Below are 18,800 nucleotides of genomic sequence, written 5' to 3'. Positions count from 1 at the left end.
GGGTGATGCTGAGGTTTGGGACACAGATAAACCATAAAATTCTGTGTATAAGCCAGATACAATTATTTAAGAGTGTGGACTGTATTCAAATCATTTCTATATATTTGATGTATCACTGTGGAACGGACAAATTGAGTAAGAATAGATACATGGTAGTCAATAAGGGCAGAGTAACATAACAGGGAATTGACAGTGCAGTTTTTATCCTATAAAGTTTCATTTTATAGATATTATATTTAAAAGGTTGAATAATTAATTCAATGTTATTAATCTCATTTGCATATGGGGCAGAATTGGGCTTGGAGATTTGTCTAACTATAGGCTCAAAGTAGATGGGACTTGAAACACAGAAATGAACAAAGAAATTGACCACTGGAACAACAGAAATAGATGAGTTTAGGTACTGTAAGCCAAAGAGTGAAAAAGGTTTTAGAGTTGGGTATGATCAGAAAGTTGAGAGCAGTACAGAATCAGAACTAACTCCTTGGTTGCTTACTAGGAAATCAAATGCAATGGTAGATGTATTGCTATTGAAAAGTAGAGCACAGAGAGAGAATAAATGGTGTGATATTCAGGATGTTTAACTCCACCTGGCATAGAAATTTAGTAAGAAATAGCTGACAAGCAAAGCAATAACAAGAGCTGCAAACAAGAGTCAGAGGAGTTAGGAAGTGAATCTTTTACAAGTGAAAAATGGGGCTCTACTATTTTTATTTTTCTAAATTCACAGAGCTCTTTATATTCCTCCGATTCTGGTGTTGATGAAAAATTGTTAGCAAAGAGCACTTTCTCCTTTTAAAAATGTATATATATCTGAAAAAAATTGAATATAGCCTTTTTAAACATAGTAGATCAAAGTAGTAGAGTTTTGGTTATATTATTTATATTTGCCTAAGCTAAGTAAACATCCTTCCATAGATCTTTATGAAAGGGTTTTAGTGAAGAGAGCAGTTCTAAACACTTCATATAACACAGAAAATCCATGGCAAAAGTAATTTAAAAATGCAAATGACTTAAAAATTATTTGAAAATATTTTAAATACATGGGTAAAAAACATTTAAAATTTCAGAGATAAACTTTTAAAATCCTTATTATTCTTTAGTAATGTAAAAATACATGTTCCTTTGCCCTTTCAAGTATAGAGGTCCCTAGGTTTTGAGGTTCTTAAGCAAGTCAGCATAAGTTTAATAAGAAAAGCAGGCAGGACGTGGATTATAGGTAGATTACACACCTGTAATCCTAGCACTTTGGAAGGCCCAGGCAGGTGGATCACTTGAGGTCAGGAGTTTGAGACCAGACTGACCAACACTGTGAAATCCCATCTCTACTAAAAATAAAAAAAATTAGCTGGGTGTGTTGGCACATGCCTATAATCTCAGCTACTCAGGAGGCTGACGCAAGAGTATCACTTGAACCTGGGAGGAGGAGGTTGCAATGAGCCAAGATCACACCACTGCACTCCTGCCTGGGTGACAGAGCAAGACTCCATCTCAAATAAATAAATAAATAAATAGCATTCCCAGTCAAAAATTCTTTCAAAGCTTACAAATTTCTGCAGTATGGCTTATCAGCAAGAAGCTCACCTATCCAGGAAGTAGTTACCTTGTCCTAGGCTCTCTCTCCAAGAAGTCTGCTTTCAGTGGTTAATCCAAGAGTTCAACTACTATGACCACTGGTTCTCAGCACACTTGATTATACTCCAAGTTATCTGACTCTATTTCCTCTTGTTAATAAAACTGGATGTTTATGGAAGGCTGAGATCATGTCTTAAACTCCTTTGCTCTCCTCATAATAAATAGCGTAATTCTGATTTCATGAAAATAAACTATTTTGAATGAATTTTAAAATCCTCAAGAATGAAAAACAGGGCATATGGTGTGAACTACGAAGTATCTCTACATCTAACTAAAATCATGTAAATGATTCCCAGACAACACTGATTAATGTACTTTTTAAGCCATATCAGAAGAATGTCTACAAGATGGTCATTTTTTAATAAAATATTTCTTATAAACTCTTAAGGTTTGGATAAATTATTTTGATCCTGCTATTTCAAAAAAGGAAGTTTTGGAGCACAATCCTGTTACACAAACACATTAGATGTTTGGAATAGATAATAAACATCCTTAAAATAATATACACATTGAATTCAAGTTAGGGATTAAAGATGGTAATGTAAGCAGACTGTTAGCTCTTTTCCCACTAGCTCTTATTCTTTGTAATAATTACTGTGAACTGATTCATACATAGCACAATTTGTGTGTACTGGCTGAAGGCCAGTACATCACATCAGCAGTTGAAAAGAGTATTCAAAGAATTGTTAATCTTTAATGATATTTACTTAACAGCATATATTCTTCTCAAAAACTTTACATTACATTCAGTGAAAAACCTGGAACCATTTGTGTCTTACTACTCAACATGTTAAAACTGTAATATGAACAATGTAAAATGAGAAAATTGCTTTTATTTTACTCAGAACATATTAATGAGATAATTGTGGCTCTCAAGATTTGTTACTAAGTTTCAACTTTGTTTGCATATACTTTTCACAATATCAATTATGAATGGAGTACAAGGACATAAGATCATTTGGGTTTACACTGCTTTAAGATGGTTAACGTTGGAAAGTTTATGAAACACAGGCCAATCTTACTGATTTGTATCTACCCACACTTAAGTGGTGAAGATGAGAAACTATCTTCTATATCTCATAGCATGTAATTTACATAGAGCAGCTGGAGAAAGAAGGAAAAAAGGGAGGGCTGTAGGCATTACAGGAAAAAGACAAAAAAAAAACCCAAATAAGTGAGGTCAAATCTCAGAACTCAGGTCCTATTCCTACATTGTTTAGAAAGGCTTCCCAAATAATTAAACTACTTTTTGAAAATCATATCACTGACAAAAACTGTATATATTTAAGGTGTACAATGTGATTTTTTAATGTACATATATAGCATGAAATGATTATAATAATCTAGCTAATTAAAATAATTAAACTACTTTTTATCATGGGCACTTAGTATATTGAACACGTATACACTATTCAATTGTTTCAATGCCAACTTTCTCATTCTAACTCATATCTGTTCCATTCCCCTTTGTTCATTTTGTTTGCTGATTCCCATAATCTCTTCCTTAAAATTATCTCCTACTATAAAATTACACTCCCCTCCTCAATGAACTTCTATTTTCTTTTATTTCTCTTATTGTGTTTCTGCCTGGTCCACAAATACCCCAACTCCAACTATTTGGATAACTGTTACACTGTTGAATGAAAATAAGACCCATTATTGAAAAAATTTTACAGACTACAAAAGCCCAGTTACAAAAGCCAGATAGCCACATCCTATAGGCTAGAAAAGCAAATTATATGCTATCTTAATAAATAATTTTAATAATTTTTGCACTGATATTTCTCCTCATATTATGGGCTAGATATTCTGAAAACACTCAATCTTCAAAATATTTAATACTTCTAGCTGAAATGGAACAAGACATCATTTGAATGCAAAGCTTAGGAGAAAAGGACTTGTGGGAAAAGAGGAGAAATCATCAGAAGGGAAATCTGAGTCCAGACTGAAAATGAGAGGGAGCTGATGCAAGCAGCTGTCCTGTGCACATTGACAGATCCCTGGTTGCCTGGAGCCTTTGCCTTGCATGATAATGCCATTAGTGGGTGGTAGAATGATAGACTTAATGATCCTGATTCTTCACCTTCCTGCATCTGAGACAGTCAGGTGGGAGGAGGTCCTCAGAAAAACCCCAACCAGCCTGAGCACTGCGGTGGAGACACAGAGGTTCACAACATTTGCAGCAGGGAGGAGCCCAGCCACTCCTCATCCTGTGTGGAACCTGGGATCTGAACTGTGAGGTGGGAAGCACTCTAGCAGGGACTCTGGCCTAGCAAGAGTCCCTGTTTCCACCTTTTATTCCTTTTTCACCCAATAAAACCCTGTCTTACTCACCAATCAAATTGTCTGGAAGCCTGAATTTTCATGGCTGTGGGACAAAGAACCCCATCTTTACCTGAACTACGGAAAAGTCCTGCAACATTTTTGATGCCCAACATGGGGCTTGAGAAATGGTGAATAAAATGGGTACTCAAAATCTCTTCCTGTTGCTTCTAAGCCTATTCATCCTCAGACTTCTGAGGGTAGTGGAAACCATATCCCCAACCCCCATCACTCCCAGGCCTTTTCATGGCCTTTTCCTTCCTTTTTTGGGACAGACCAGCAAGCAGCAGCCCCCTGTCACTCCCTGCTCCCTGCTGGGGCTCGGATCACATGACCCAAAGGTCCCATACAGTCAACTCACTGGTTCCCAGCCATGTGATGCAACAGTGTTCCCCTTCCCAGGCCAAGGGGTTCAGCTTTATTGGACAGTAATTAAGCATTTCTCCTGGCGGAGGAACCACTTGCATAAGAATAAGAGGTTCCCAGGCATATTTAAGCTGTTTTTGCTGTTTGTTTGTTTTTCTTCTCCTTCTCTACATCATCAGCAGTTAACTTTTATTTTTTATTCCTTTTAGAAGATATTTTTACTAGGCCAGACCTCAGAAATATCACTGTTTATATTCTCTGCAAAGTTTTGATTTGAAATCAAGCCTCTGTCTTGTTTTACATCCTGAGGGCATGGCTTGTAACTCCAGTGGCAAGGCTTTGTTTAGCAATCCTACCTTAGAGAATAAGTTCCTTTCTGGTTTGACATCTGCATGTACTCCTAGCCCTGTCTCTTCAAGGATGCCACCCAGTAACTAGGTTTTCTTCCTCCTGTCTGTGTCTGTACTGTGTATGATGTCTATAATAAGAGCTCCTAATTAATTTGGCCTAAAGAAAGACAAGCGCTTGGATCAAGTAGTTTTTCAAGGGAAGCTAAAAGCTGCAGTACCTTTCAGTTCATGTGACTTTAATCTTTCAGAAATAAAAACAGCCTTAAAGATTATTGGTAAAATGCAGGGATCATTAAAATGTAATGTAGGTGAACTAAAATATGCAGGTCAGATGCAAAGTTTGCTAAATGTTTTGAGGTTACAAACTGCTTTTTTGGTTTTGAAACAATTTGATGTGCTGGCTTCACAATTGGTAAGGCCTGGGGACAAATGGAACTAATCACACCCTTAATTACACTGGAGTCAAACCTTGGCTGCACTTGGCACACAATTAAAGCAACTTACCAAATTTTACCTTAAAGCTAAAAATTGCTAGGAGTTACAATTATAACATGTAATTGAGACTACTGGAAATATATTTACATACAAGGTGTGTAAGAACAGTCAAATTTGTTGTTGGTGGACTTTTTTAGTAAAAGGTTATAAGAAGGCATGGAAATGTAAATTTTTGCCTAGGGTTAAAGGACTGCTTTAAATTAGATAGGAAAAGCTAAAAGTTCAAACAAGTGGTGGAAGAATTCTGAAAATTAATCTTGCAGAAGAGGTTCTCTGTGTGAACATATTGACTAAATATGTCATATTTAGTTATAGAAGGTTAAAAAGGTTTTTACTTATTTAAAATTTCTGATTCATCATTTTGGCAAAATAAATAATTTATGATAACGTGGAATTCTATTTCATAATATCAGGTGTTTTAAATCTCAAACATATTTGACAGCCTTCCCCAAATCAAACTTCATTTTCAAAATTGTTTTCCCTGACACCTGGCTTTTTGAATGGTTCAAAGGGCCCCTGAATCATCCAGAAAGAAAAGTAAACAGGATTATTTAATATGTTTAGGTACACAGGATTGCCAAAATGATGTTCAGTCTTCTTTAGGTTGTATTTTTGTGAATAATGCTAATGTACGTTCCAAAATTGTATGGGATTTCTAAAATTCTAATGTTTAAATATATGCAATAAATCATAACTAAGGTTGTTAAGTTAAGTTATGGCAAACCACAAAGATAACCAAACTTCTTTGTCAATTGTGTTTCCAACTGTTACTACCCTGGACATTTTGCTATTCACAATCACTGTCTTGTTTTAATCCTTTTCAAAAGATGGTTGGTAATAAGCTATAGAAATTTAACAGGTGCTCCCAAATACAGGCTTCTGATAACTTTGAAGAATGTGACATTTGAATAAAGAAGAAAACACTTTATAAAGAGCTCAAGTGTTCACAAATATCAAGAAAAACCAGAGTTAATTAAATGGACTGAAATCAGATAGCTGAAGCAACCTTTTTGACTTTTGCTTGGAATGTTGCTGATCCTTATTTTGTCTTTCAGAGTCAAGGAAACTTATTTTGAACTATTTAAAGCCTTTAATAATTGAGTAAGTTATACTCTTATGAACAAAATTTGGAGCATGTTTGTTTCTCTCTGCCTGGTTCCTCTAGAATTTGGAAACTATCCATGAGTATTCTTAACTTATGGCATTGTTAAATGTAGTGAACCCCAAGTTACTCTTCAGAGCATGTCAGTATGTTCAGCCCTCTTATTTTCTGTTCTCAATTTTAAAGTTTAACTTCCCGGTTCTCTTCGCCCCTTGCCTCTAGTTTCAGTAAACAACTTTCCTGCCAGTTGTAATCAGTAGTTCACATCTGTTTCCCTGGTCATCTGCTTTGACCTGAGTCACCGCTGGTCACCTGCTCCATCCTGACTCATCCTGAGTCACCTATTCTGTAACCATCGTTCCTGCCAAACTGCTCACTGCCCCCACTCCAACTAGTACCCCTGCTCTGTTTAAAATAGCCAATAGAAATTACCTTAGACTGTGCGGTCCAACCCTAGTCAACAGGGAATGACACAGCAGTAGGGACTACTTGCATGAGGAATAAGAACCCCTTCTCCTCCCTTGTTCGGGTGTGCTCTCGCCATTGCTCCATCCATGAGGTGCACCATTCCATAGAAGTAAAAATTGCCTTGCTGAGAAAATTAAATTTATGTTCAAGTGCTATTTCTTCGGTAACACCCAAAAATTTATTTATAACAGCAATATAGTTGTTTGCATCAGTGCCATAAGAACCCATTTTTCTTTTGCAACAGGACACAATTGGAGAAAGTGGTTATTTTACCAAGGCTTTGACTGGAAGAGTATGCTTCCCTTTAAAGAGTCAATCTAAACTTGCAGACCCAGTATAAGCCCAGTGGGGAGACTGGCCTCACACCCTCATCTATGCAGTCCCTGTACAGGGTTCCTGACATGAGGTCAGTAAAGAATGTCACTTTCTAATAGGCCCAGGAGATCCTGAAGTTTATCTTCAGACCTTAAGAGACGAGGATTACACAACTTACACGTATTGGAGAATACTCAACCCATGGCTTGGATGGGCTTTAAAGGCCTTATCTGAGATTCTTTGGGGGAACACAGTTCCCTCAAAGCCAATCCAAACAGCCTGTGTAGAAATAATTATTCTTGATGCACTTTATGCAAATAATCAGGCTAAGTATAAGATTAAAGTCTATTTTGCAAACAACTCAGTCCTATTATGATTTTTTTCTCAACATAAATGAGGACAGGAGAGACAGAAATCATGTTTCAAAACTTATCATACATTTGTCATTAAATTCTAAACTCACTAGTTGTTTTTCAGTTTTTGCCTACATCTTAGACTAACCCTGCTTGTCCCTGTGAACCAACCAGCAATCTCTGGTGGCAGCTGCGAAAGAACAAGAGGGATAGCTAATGTAAAAACCTGGGTTAATATTCTAGTTCTGAGTAATTATCCTGCAAATCCTGCCAGGTGATGGGAATAAATAGGATGCCCATCATGCAGAGGTTTCCTTTTGGGAAAGTAAGACCAAGGGAGCTAACCAAAGCCAAGCACCATGCACCCAAATCCTGCAAGCATAACTATAGCCACCAGTTTTCTGGGTCTATCATAAGACATCCTTTCCTCTCCCTGGCGGGAGGAGGACTCAGTTCTGCAGTTTCACCTTAGTATTTGACTTATGATAGGGAGTGCATGCAACCCCCCAAGGCACATTTTGTCCCATACTCAATGCCAAGCTTTGGGTCAAAGCCCTAAGGAAAAAAACTGGATTTAAGGGATCCAAAGGCAGACAACGACAGATGTTAAAAGGCACAGCACAAGTGATCATGGCTAATTCCTGCCAAGTAAGCCAAGCCCAAGCTTCCTGTTCCATGGATAAAGGCCACATTAGTATCCATGGCATAAATGAGTCCTAGGAAATTCAAGGCTACCGACAGCAGGGGAGATAGGATGTATGTGGGTACAAGGACAAAAGAGGGAAAGAGAATGCTCTTCCTTTTCTCCCTCACTTATACCCCAGGTATCTGCTAGGAAGAGAACGCAACCAGGGATGCCTGCTCCCCTCTTACTGGATGGGTTAGCCATTCGTCTTCAGTCTGTACCCCCTTTCAAATGCATCCCAAATCCCTGGGACTCCTCTAAAAAAATGCCTTCTTTATTCTTTCTCCTCCTTGGTTCTCTCTTCACAAACAGGTAATTGTGTCTCTGTACTATGAGACACTCACCTCAGTGTATCCTCCAAACTGGGAAAACTTAATTTCCCAAGTCTTAAATTGGTTGGCTTAGGATTGAGCTCAGGGGAAGGGAACCCAGAAGCCCAACATGCCAGCAAAAGGGTAAAGTTTTTTTTGTCAGTAGGACTTTTGGCCTCCCTCTCCCTGTGCACACTGTTAAAAGGCCTTGGGATTTTTGAGCTGTCCTTAGCTCCCCTTGTTTTGCTTTGATACTGCTTTCTAATAACCCAGTTTGTCTGTTCTTGCCTTCAGGCCATCAAACTCCAAGCAGTCATGTAACCAGAGCCTTTCTGCTGGAACCCTTAGATAGGCCTCTGAGGGAGCTCTGACTGCCATTTCCCCCAAAACAGCGCCCCCTGTCAGCAGGAAGCAGTTAAGATTGGTCTTTGTCCTTATCCTTATTTTAACAGTAGTTAGATGTATTTATTTAGGTGGGGAATGAGACAGCTAGGTGGGAGGGGGCGTCCCCAGAAAAACTGCAACTGGCCTGAGCACTAGGGTGGAGACACAGAAGTCCACAACATGTGCAGCAGGGAGGAGCCTGGCCCCTGCTCTTCCTGTGTGGAAACTGCAATTCGAACTGAGAGGCAGGAAGCACTCTAGCAGGGACTTTGGCCTAGCGAGAGTCCCTGTTTCCCCCCTTTCTTCCCTTTTCACCCAATAAAACCCTGTCTTATTCACCATTCAAATTGTCTGCAAGTCTGAATTTTTGTCTCCATGGCTTCCAGATGCCTTGCATTTTTCGATTTGCTCTCTTGCATTTCTGTCATCCCCTTGAGAAAGACACACCTATGCTTATCCGCCAGTCTCAAAAGGCAGATGCAAAACATTTGGAACAGACTGAAGTCACTCTGGACAAGCCCAGATTATATCAGCCGAGAGCCAGCCAACCTCTAGACACATGAGAGAGCCCAACTGAGACCTGTTGAGCCCATCAAGCCAAGAACCAGCCTAAATCAGCCAAACCCCAGAAAAGTAGGAGACATATTTATTGTATTCAGCCACTGAGTTTTGGAGTAAATTCATATGTAGCTATGGCTTACTGAGGTAGAAATTCATCCTAGAAGTAGAGTGTTGACTAATAAAAGCCCAAAATATATGCCATTGATTTTGGGATATAGTTGTAGGTGGAGGCTATAAAAATGTAAGAAAACTATTATGAAAGTTTGGAAAAACGGAGACCAGTGTTATGTGCCGTTAAAGTGTTTGGTAAAACTATCATCTATGATAACTTGGAAGATAGAAAGTGAACCTAATAAATGTTCAAAATTGGGGAAGAAGGAAAAGTACTGCAAATATTATCCACTTGATTTTAGGTACGTATGATAAGTTTCTTCAAGAAATAGAAGAACTTAGAAAATAACTGGCCAATTTGCAAGCAAAACTCAGAAAAAAACATTAAGTCTGGCTGAGTTTCTTATCTTTGGTCTTTCTAGACAAATACTTTAAAATTAATATATATCTTTGTGAAAATATTAAATTCACGGCCTTGCCAGAAAGATAAGGCCTTAGGGTAAAGAAGAAATCAAGGATGTAACTATAAGACCCTTTATTAAGACCTCTGAAAAATACTGAAATGGTGACTATTCAAGGTGTTTCACAACACCTAAATTACCAGTAATTAAATCTAGAAAAACAGGCTTGTCTTAAAAATAATTGTGGATATAGTTTTTCACATAAGAAGAGGAGATGAATCAAACTATATAAAGGAAATCCATAAATTATCTGGGACAACTTGATTGACAAAAGCATCAGGCTGAAGTTAAAGGGGCTGAAACGATTTCAGATATAAAAAGCCCTCTGGGCCCCCAGTTTCCTACAGTAAGGAAGTAAGCTGAGGAAGTTGCTCAAAGGCATCTTTTCCAATGCCCTCTTAGAAGTGGCCAAAGAGGTTAACAAAAAGGAAATAAACTTCCAGAGGGTAAAGCCAAGAGCTGTGGAGAACAATAAATGGAGACTCAGGGAATCCAGTTCCCACTCTCTGGGTGCAATTAAGAAATACCCCCACACTCCTGGGTAAAAAGATCTGATGACATTTGCCCAGCAAGATTTCAGAATTTCTATGAGCCAGTGGTTTGTATGAACCTCCCATTTTCTAATTGGTAGTGTTTAATCTGATTATCTCATGTCAGTCTCATCATCTAATGGAAATAAATTTTTAAAAAACCTTGTCTTTTTTAATATAGAAAAATTAAGAGAATTCAGAGACAAGTAATAAATCAAAGCGTTCAGCAAATTTACTGGATTTAAAATAAAATTACAAAAATCATTTTTATTCCTATTTGCCAAAAAATGTAACTTATAAAACAGATAGCGAATTTATAATAATAGCCAGAAATACAAGATGCCAAGGAATCAATTCAATAAAAATTTGCAGGACTTTATTGTAAAATCTTGTAAAATTTAATTAAATGGAATTATGCTACATTCATAGATAGGATGACTCAGAAAGGTGAAGATGTCAATCCTCCCATAACAATCTAAAACACAATGTAACTCTAAACTCAGTACAATAACAGAAATAAGCAAATAGGTCAATGGAAGAACACAGAGGCCTCAGAAACAATGTAAGTGGCAGCAAAAGCATGCATATCAATGGACAAATGACAAACTTCAAAAATGGCTCTAGAAAATTTATCCATGTGAGGCAAAATATATTCCAACTTCTCACCGTATTAAAAAAGAGATGTGGTAGATTAAAGACCAAAATGTGAAAAACAAAACTTCTAGAAGAAAAGAAAAAAGAGTATTTTTATGACTCCAAGTAGGAAAGGATTTTTAAAACAAAGCATCAATACCACAAGTTAATGTTAAACATTTATATTCATAGAAGGCACTATTTAGAAAGTGACGACAATCCTCCAAATTAGGAAATAATTGAGACATGTATACTAACAAAGGCTGGCATCCAGGATATGTAACAAACTCACACAAACCCAAAGAAAAAAAATGAGCAATAAAAATGGGCAAATAAATAATCAGGCATTTACCTTTGTTGTTAAAAATTACAAAACTGCATAGCCAGATGCAGTGGCACGTGACTGTAGTCCCAGCTACTCAGGAGACTGAGGCAGAATGATTGCTTAAACTCAGGAGTTCAAGTCCAACCTGGGTAATATAGTGCGGACCCATCTCAGAAAAAAATTATAAAATTACTCCTAGCTAACACCGTGAAACCCCGTCTCTACTAAAACATAGAAACAATTTCCCGGGCGTAGTGGCGGGTGCCTGTAGTCCCAGCTACTCCGGAGGCTGAGGCAGGAAAATGGCGCGAACCCGGGAGGCGGAGCTTGCAGTGAGCCGAGATCGCGCCACTGCACTGCAGCCTGGGCGACAGAGTGAGACTCCATCTCAAAAATAAATAAATAAATAAATAAGTAAATAAATAAGTAAATAAATAAAATTACTAGTTAAATCTATGAGAAGCAATTTTCATTAAAATGTTGGATAACAGACACTCTTGGCTAGGACCAGGAGTTAAAAAAATTATGAACTGTTGGTGGGAGTATACATTTATACAATCTCTTTAGAGAGAAATTTTGCATTATCTAATAATAAAATGTACATAATGTAAATGCCATATTGCTGAGAAAGTCATCTTCTAATTTTGTACCTGAGTGTGTGTGTGCATGCACGTGTGTGTGAGTGTATGTGTAGCAACATAACAAAATCAAAAAAAAAAAAAAAAAAGAAAGAAAGAAAAAACTCCAAGGGGATACAGTTAAAATTCAGAATAGAGATGGAGTTGGCTACCATCCAATAAATGTTGGTTTCACTGATGAGTTTTTTTAGCCACATAGTAGTTACCTAGGTGTTCATTGTTATTCTTTATATATTTTGATGCATGATATAGTCATAACAACTTTTGAAAGTAAAAAAAAATTCAGTAGATTAATTTAATTCCAACTAGTTCAGTTTTTCAGTTTTGGTTCAGATATATTTTTATTCCTCAGTTAACTTCAATACCTCTCCCTTGCATGATTCTCAGCTAGTCATGTTGCTCATTATTTCAGTGAGAAAATGAAAGCAATCAGAAGAGAATTTGTTCAACTTCTCACCCCCAAACCCACCAGTTACTGGCATTCCTTGAGTGAATGAAAGAATGATACAAAATTCAAGTAATAACAATCTTATATTCAATAATACATTATCAACATAATTAGTCATTTAAAAATGAAAATAAAAACTACAATGAAATACCACCTCACTCTCATGAAGATGGCTATAATTTCAAAGACAAACCATAACAAGTGATGGCCAAGATGTGAAGAAATTGGAACCCTCAATACTTGCTGCTGGGAATGTAAAGTGGCACAGCCCCTGTGAAAATCGATTTGGAGCTAGGCATGGTGGCTCATCGTGCACTTTGGGAGGCCAAGGCAGACAGATTACCTAAGGTCAAGAGTTCGAGACTAGCCTAACCAATATGGTGAAACCCCCTCTCTACTAAAAATACAAAAATTAGGCCGGGCATGGTGGCTTATGCTTGTAATCCCAGCACTTTGGGAGGCTGAGGCGGGTGGATCACCTGAGGTCAGGAGTTTGAGACCAGCCTGGCCAACATGGTGAAACACCATCTCTACTAAAACACAAAAATTAGCTGGGCATGGTGGCGGGCACCTGTAATCCCAACTACTTTGGAGGCTGAGACATGAGAATCGCTTGAATGCAGAAGGCGGAGGTTGTAGTGAGCCGAGATCACACCACTCCACTCCAGCCTCGGTGACAGAGCTAGACTCTGTCTCAAAAACACAAAATTAGCCAGGCATGGTGGCACATGTCTGTAATGCCAGCTACTCGGGAGGCTGAGGCAGAAGAATCGCTTGAACCCAGGAGGTGGAGGTTACAGTGAGCCAAGATCATGCCATTGCACTCCAGCCTGGGTGACAGAGCGAGAGTCTGTCTCAAAAGAAAAAAAAAAGAAAATCAATTTGGCAGTTCCTCAAAATTTTAAATACAGAGTTACTATATGACCTAGTATTCCTATACTATATTCCTATCCTCTGTATATACCTCAAAGAAATGAAACGACATGTCCATACAAAAACCTGTACCCAGATATTCATAGAAACATTACTTATAATGGCTGAAAAGTAGAAACAACTCAAAGATCCATCAACTGATGAATAAGAAAATGTGGCATACCCATACAATGGAATATTATTCATCAATAAAAAGAAATGAAGTACTGATACACACTACAACATAGATGAACCTTGAAAACATTATGCTAAGTAAAAGAAAACAGTCACAAAAAATCACATACTATATCATTGCATTGATGTGGAATTTCCAGAATAGAAAAATTTATAGAAACAGAAAATAGATTAGCGGTTGTCTAGGGCTGAGGAGTTGGAGGGACTGGAGAGGGAGAGTAACTGCAATGGATATAAAGTTTCTTTTGGGGATGATGAAATTGTTCTAAATTTAGGTTGTGGTGATGATTGCACAACTCTGTGAATATCCTAAAAACTACTAAATCATTTACTTTAAAAGGATGTATTTTATGATACGTGAATTATATTTCAATAAAGCCGTTAAATTAACACTGAAGTTCATTTTCCCTTTTATGGTAGAGTAATGAATTAAATGCAGATCTAACTGGGTCTAACACTATTTGGAGTGACACAAATGAAGGATCAGAACCCAGGAGGTGAATATTTATTCCACATCTATCAACTACTAGTTTTGAGATCTTGAGCAAATCACTGAGTGACTTTAGCCTCAGTTTTCTTATTTGGAAAAAAAAAAAAAAAGAGCATAACTACTCCACTGGACCATTTTGAGAACTGAATTCAATAGCACATCAAAAAAGCACCTCATATGCTTCCCAACAGGTGCCCAATATTCTCTTTTCTCCCCTTCTTTCCTATCTTCTGCATCCTACCCATGATCTAAAACTTTTTACTCTTTATTATGAAAATGTTCATACTAATACAACAGTGAAAAGATAAATGAATGCCTTTGTACCCACACACATTTTCATCAATTGTCAACCCAAGGGTAAACTCACTTAATTTTTATATGTGACCCCCACCCCACACAGCACATTCCTTCCACGTTCCCCCTTCCCTGCCCAGATTATGTCAAAGCAAATCTCATTCATCATATCATTTGTAAATATTCTGGTATGTACTTATTTAAAAAGTACATTTTTTGGTAAACAAATGTAATAGCATTACCATAGATAACAATAATACTCTAATATAAACAAATATCTAATTAGTTTTCCAATATCCCTGTTTATCTACGAAAATTATCTTTGGACAAGTCAGGCTAAGCAAGACTCCATACATGGCAACTGGTGGACACTCTTATACATTTCTCTTAATTATTACATTTCTCTTAATCTATAGCTTCTGTTCCTCTGCTTCCATTTTCCTCTTATGCTTTTTGTTGTTCAGGAAAACTGGGCCTTTTGAGCTTGTTATCTTGTAAGTTTTCCACAGTCTGTATTCTTCCCTTCACATTCTTGTGATGTGGTTTGAAACATTCCTCTGCTCTTTGTAATTCCCATAAACTGGTAGTTAGATCTGGATTAAAGTTTTCTGTTGTTTTTGTTTTTGCCAATACTACTTGAAAAAGAATGGTTATCGTTTCATCTGGAGGCACATAATGTCCCACTCCAGTGATGCTGGCAGCATTGATAATTATTGCTTAGATCCATTAATATACTAACCATTGCCAAATGGTAATTGTCTAATTTCATAATTCTGCATTCATTTATATACTGGAATACTTCTGTAAAGAGAAATTTCCTGTCCTCAAATATTTGGCTACCTTTAAGTGTAATTTGTATAGAAAAAGCAGATCAAAGGTTTGATTTTTTCCCTCTACTTTTACTAATTTTTTAAAATAAGAACTTTGGTCCCCTAACATCCCCCAAAAATGATTAATGAAGGCTTTTTTTTGGATGAACATGTGGATTTTAAAATATTTGCCATAACTCACTATATTGAGGTTATTATCCTTACTCATCTTTAAATCTTCTCGACTTTTCCCAGTGGAAGATTATTTATGCTAGCTGTGAGCTCCTTTGACAGAATCTTAGTGATCTTTGGTAGTGTTCTTGCCTTCTGATATAGCTATTTCAGCTATTTATTCTGAAATAGCTATTTCAGGCACTTTTTGTATATTCCTTGCTCCAGACCTGGAATCAACCACTATTCTAAGGGAAATGTGAAATGGTGAAACCCCATCTCTACCAAAAATAAAAAAATTAGCCGGGCATGGTGGCGTACACCTGTTATCCCAGCTACTCAGGAGGCTGAGGCAGGAGAATCGCTTTAACCTGGGAGGCGGAGGTTGCAGTGAGCTGAGATCATGCCACTGCACTGTAGCCTGGGGACAGAGTGAGACTCCGTCCAAAAAAAAAAAAAAAAAACCTGAGTACTAATTCTATTGGGTTGGTAATAGGTGGATAAACTAAGAAATATCTTCTTTTTTGAAATTTCAAAATATTTACTTATGACGTGACAACAAAATTTATCTTTACCTTCTATCCCTTTGTACCTATGTGTATCTAGCAGAAAATTCTTAGCTCTGGCTGTGGGCATACAGAAACTTCCTATGGATGATTATGTTCAAATGTTTATTTACTTTCCCCGGAATAAATTGGGGGACTGGCATTGTCTGGATTGATCACAGGACAGATACTCGCAAAGTTTCATCTTGAGTTTCACGTTTATGAGCAAAAAATGGACGCAGTGGCTAAAAGAAATGTTGAGTGTGTAGATATGACATCCATCACTAACATTACAAAAATAATGCACCTCATAAAATAAATGCATAAAAATAAATGCACCTCATACCTATATCCAGGAAAATTCCCCCTCTGTGTAACTGGGGACTCACCTAGAGAATAGGCAAAGGCATGGTGCTGGCAGCAAAGACCTTTCATTTTCTGGAACCTACAGTCCAGAAGCCTCGATCTGAAGAAAGTACAATGTCCCCCTGTCGATTCACAGATTCGACGTCCCAGTAATAGTGGCTGGAAGTGAAGGGAGGGGCACCCAGGACACACAGTGCAGAGGTGAAACTTTCAGCTTGCTCCTTCCTATTCTGGCTGAAATTCCCACATGGACACTCCTCTGGTCTTCAGAAATGGTGAGAAGTTTGTTGGCTGTGTCCACATCCAAGGTCATATCCACTTGATATGACCATGGGTTCATTTTTAGAATTGATTTCAGCTTGAGCTCTAGTTCCTTGATCGTGGAAACCAGCGCCCTCAGCTTGAACTTGGGCTTGATGTGAGTCTTCTGAGAGACCACAGAGCAGAAGGGGCACAGTAAACCTTCCCCGTGGGGCTCCTTCTGCAGTGAATTGATGCATTGGAGGCAGCAGGCGTACCCACATTTCAGTTGCACAGGTTCTTCAAGACCATTTGGACAGGCAGGACATCTAATTATTTCTTTAAAGTGTTCAGCCATGGCAAATGTCTCTTCTTCCCAAGCTTCTCCCTCTGCCTCCCTGTCTGCAGTGGCTTCTGCAGACAGTTCAGATCAAGAAATATCTATTTTAAATTTTTTTTTATATAATTCAGACTTAGAGAAAAGTTGCAAAAAAAAAAAAACAAAAAAAAAAAAAACTCTGTATACCCTTCCCCTGGTTTGCCCGAATGTTAATGGTTAATGTGATAATGTCAACATTGTTGGGTCGTATTTTGCATTACCATTTTTGTTGACACTTTGCCTTACCATTTTTTTCTCTCTCATCTGTGTGCGTGTTGAGGAGGGGTGGGTGTGAGGGTGGATGTGTGGGAGTGAGTGTTCTCTTCTTTACATATAAAATTTCCTCAGAACCACTGAAAAGTAAGTAGCAGATATGATGCTCCTTTGTCCCTAAACACTTTAGAGTATAGGACATTTTCTTATATGGTCAAAGTATGATAATATAATACCAATGCACCAACCTTGTTTAAATATCCCCAATTATCTGAAATACTGTTGTTCATGGTAAAAGAATATCCTGGATCCCACGTGGCATTCAATTGTCATTTAAAAAAAAATCTCTTTTAACCTGAAACAGTTTTCAGTCTTTCCTTGATTTATGACCTTCATGTTTTTGAAAAGTATGGGCCAGTTATTTTTTAGAAGGCCCCTCAACTGGTGTTTTCCAGTGTTTGCTTATGATTATATTCAAGTTATGCACTTTGGAAAGAATAACACAGAAGTGATATATTTATGTTAGGCCATTTTTGTTACTATAAAGGTATACCTGAGTCTAGGTAATTTATTTTAAGAAGAGGTTTAATTGACTCATGGTTCTGCAGGCTGCACAGGAACCACGATGCTGGCGTTTGCTTCTGGTGAAGGCTTCAGGAGTCATGGCTCTAGGCTATGCAGAGCCACCATTTCACATGGCCAGAGCCGGAGCAAGTGAGGAGGGAGGTCACACACACTTTTCAACAACCAGATCTCACATGTACTAACTGAACAAGAACTAACATCACCAAGGGGATGGTGCTAAACCATTCATGAGGGATCTGCCCCCAATCCAATCACCTCCCACCAGGCCCCAACTCCAACATTGGGAATTACATTTCAACACGAGATTTGGATGAAACAAACATCCTATATCAGTATTCTTTTCATTCTTTTCATATCAAAAGGCACGTGATGTTGTTTTTCCTCTCACTGAAGGTATTAACCTTGATCACCTGGTTCAGGTGATACCATCCAGGTTTCTCCAGTGAAAAGTGGCTCCTTTTGTTAATTAATAAGTATATTCTGGGGAATATCTTGGAATTCATCAAAATTTTACCTACAAATTTTAACATCCTTTGCTGACATCCGACTACATCAATTACTATGACAGTTGCCAATTTGTGGCTTTCTAATTCCATCATTCCTTCTAAATTTACTCGTTGGTAGTATACTATGCATCCTCCTTCACCTAATGTATGGATGTATATATATCAGTATGGACATATGGATTATTATTTTATTTAATGGGCTATAACACATTATCATCATTATTTTTTTATGCTTGAATTTTCCCAGATTTTGCCAGGAGAAGCCCTGATAATCTGGTTCCTGTATCCTTTTGACAAGTCCCATCATTATTTGAATATATCTTTGCTTTCTGGCACTAAAAAATATTCCAACTACGCAGCCATAAAAAAGAACAAAATCCTGTCCTTTGCAACAACATGGATGCAGCTGGAGGCCATTATCCTAAGCCAATTAATGCAGGAACAGATAAGCAAATACCACATGTTCTCACTTATAAGTGGGAGCTAAGCATTAGGCACACATGGCCATAAAGATGGGAACAATAGACACTGGGGACTATTAGAGTGGGGAGAGGAAAAGAGGGGCAAGTGCTGAAAAACTACTCATTGGATACTACGTTCAC

At 37.7% G+C, this 18,800-nt stretch overlaps 1 protein-coding gene and 1 pseudogene across 2 annotated transcripts in view; both read right to left on the bottom strand.

Annotated features, from left to right (window-relative positions):
• The window catches only part of C8H8orf34 (chromosome 8 C8orf34 homolog), a 477,522-nt gene that overhangs the window by 299,089 nt on the left and 159,633 nt on the right, over nt 1-18,800 (bottom strand). The window lies entirely within an intron of this gene.
• LOC103886869 lies at nt 15,783-16,988 on the bottom strand (annotated as a pseudogene).

Source organism: Papio anubis, chromosome 8 (assembly GCF_008728515.1).
Source record: "Papio anubis isolate 15944 chromosome 8, Panubis1.0, whole genome shotgun sequence".
NCBI classification, from domain to species: Eukaryota; Metazoa; Chordata; class Mammalia; order Primates; family Cercopithecidae; genus Papio; species Papio anubis.
The sequence above is the reverse complement of the archived record's forward strand: the minus strand, read 5'-3'. Positions and strand labels throughout refer to the sequence as shown.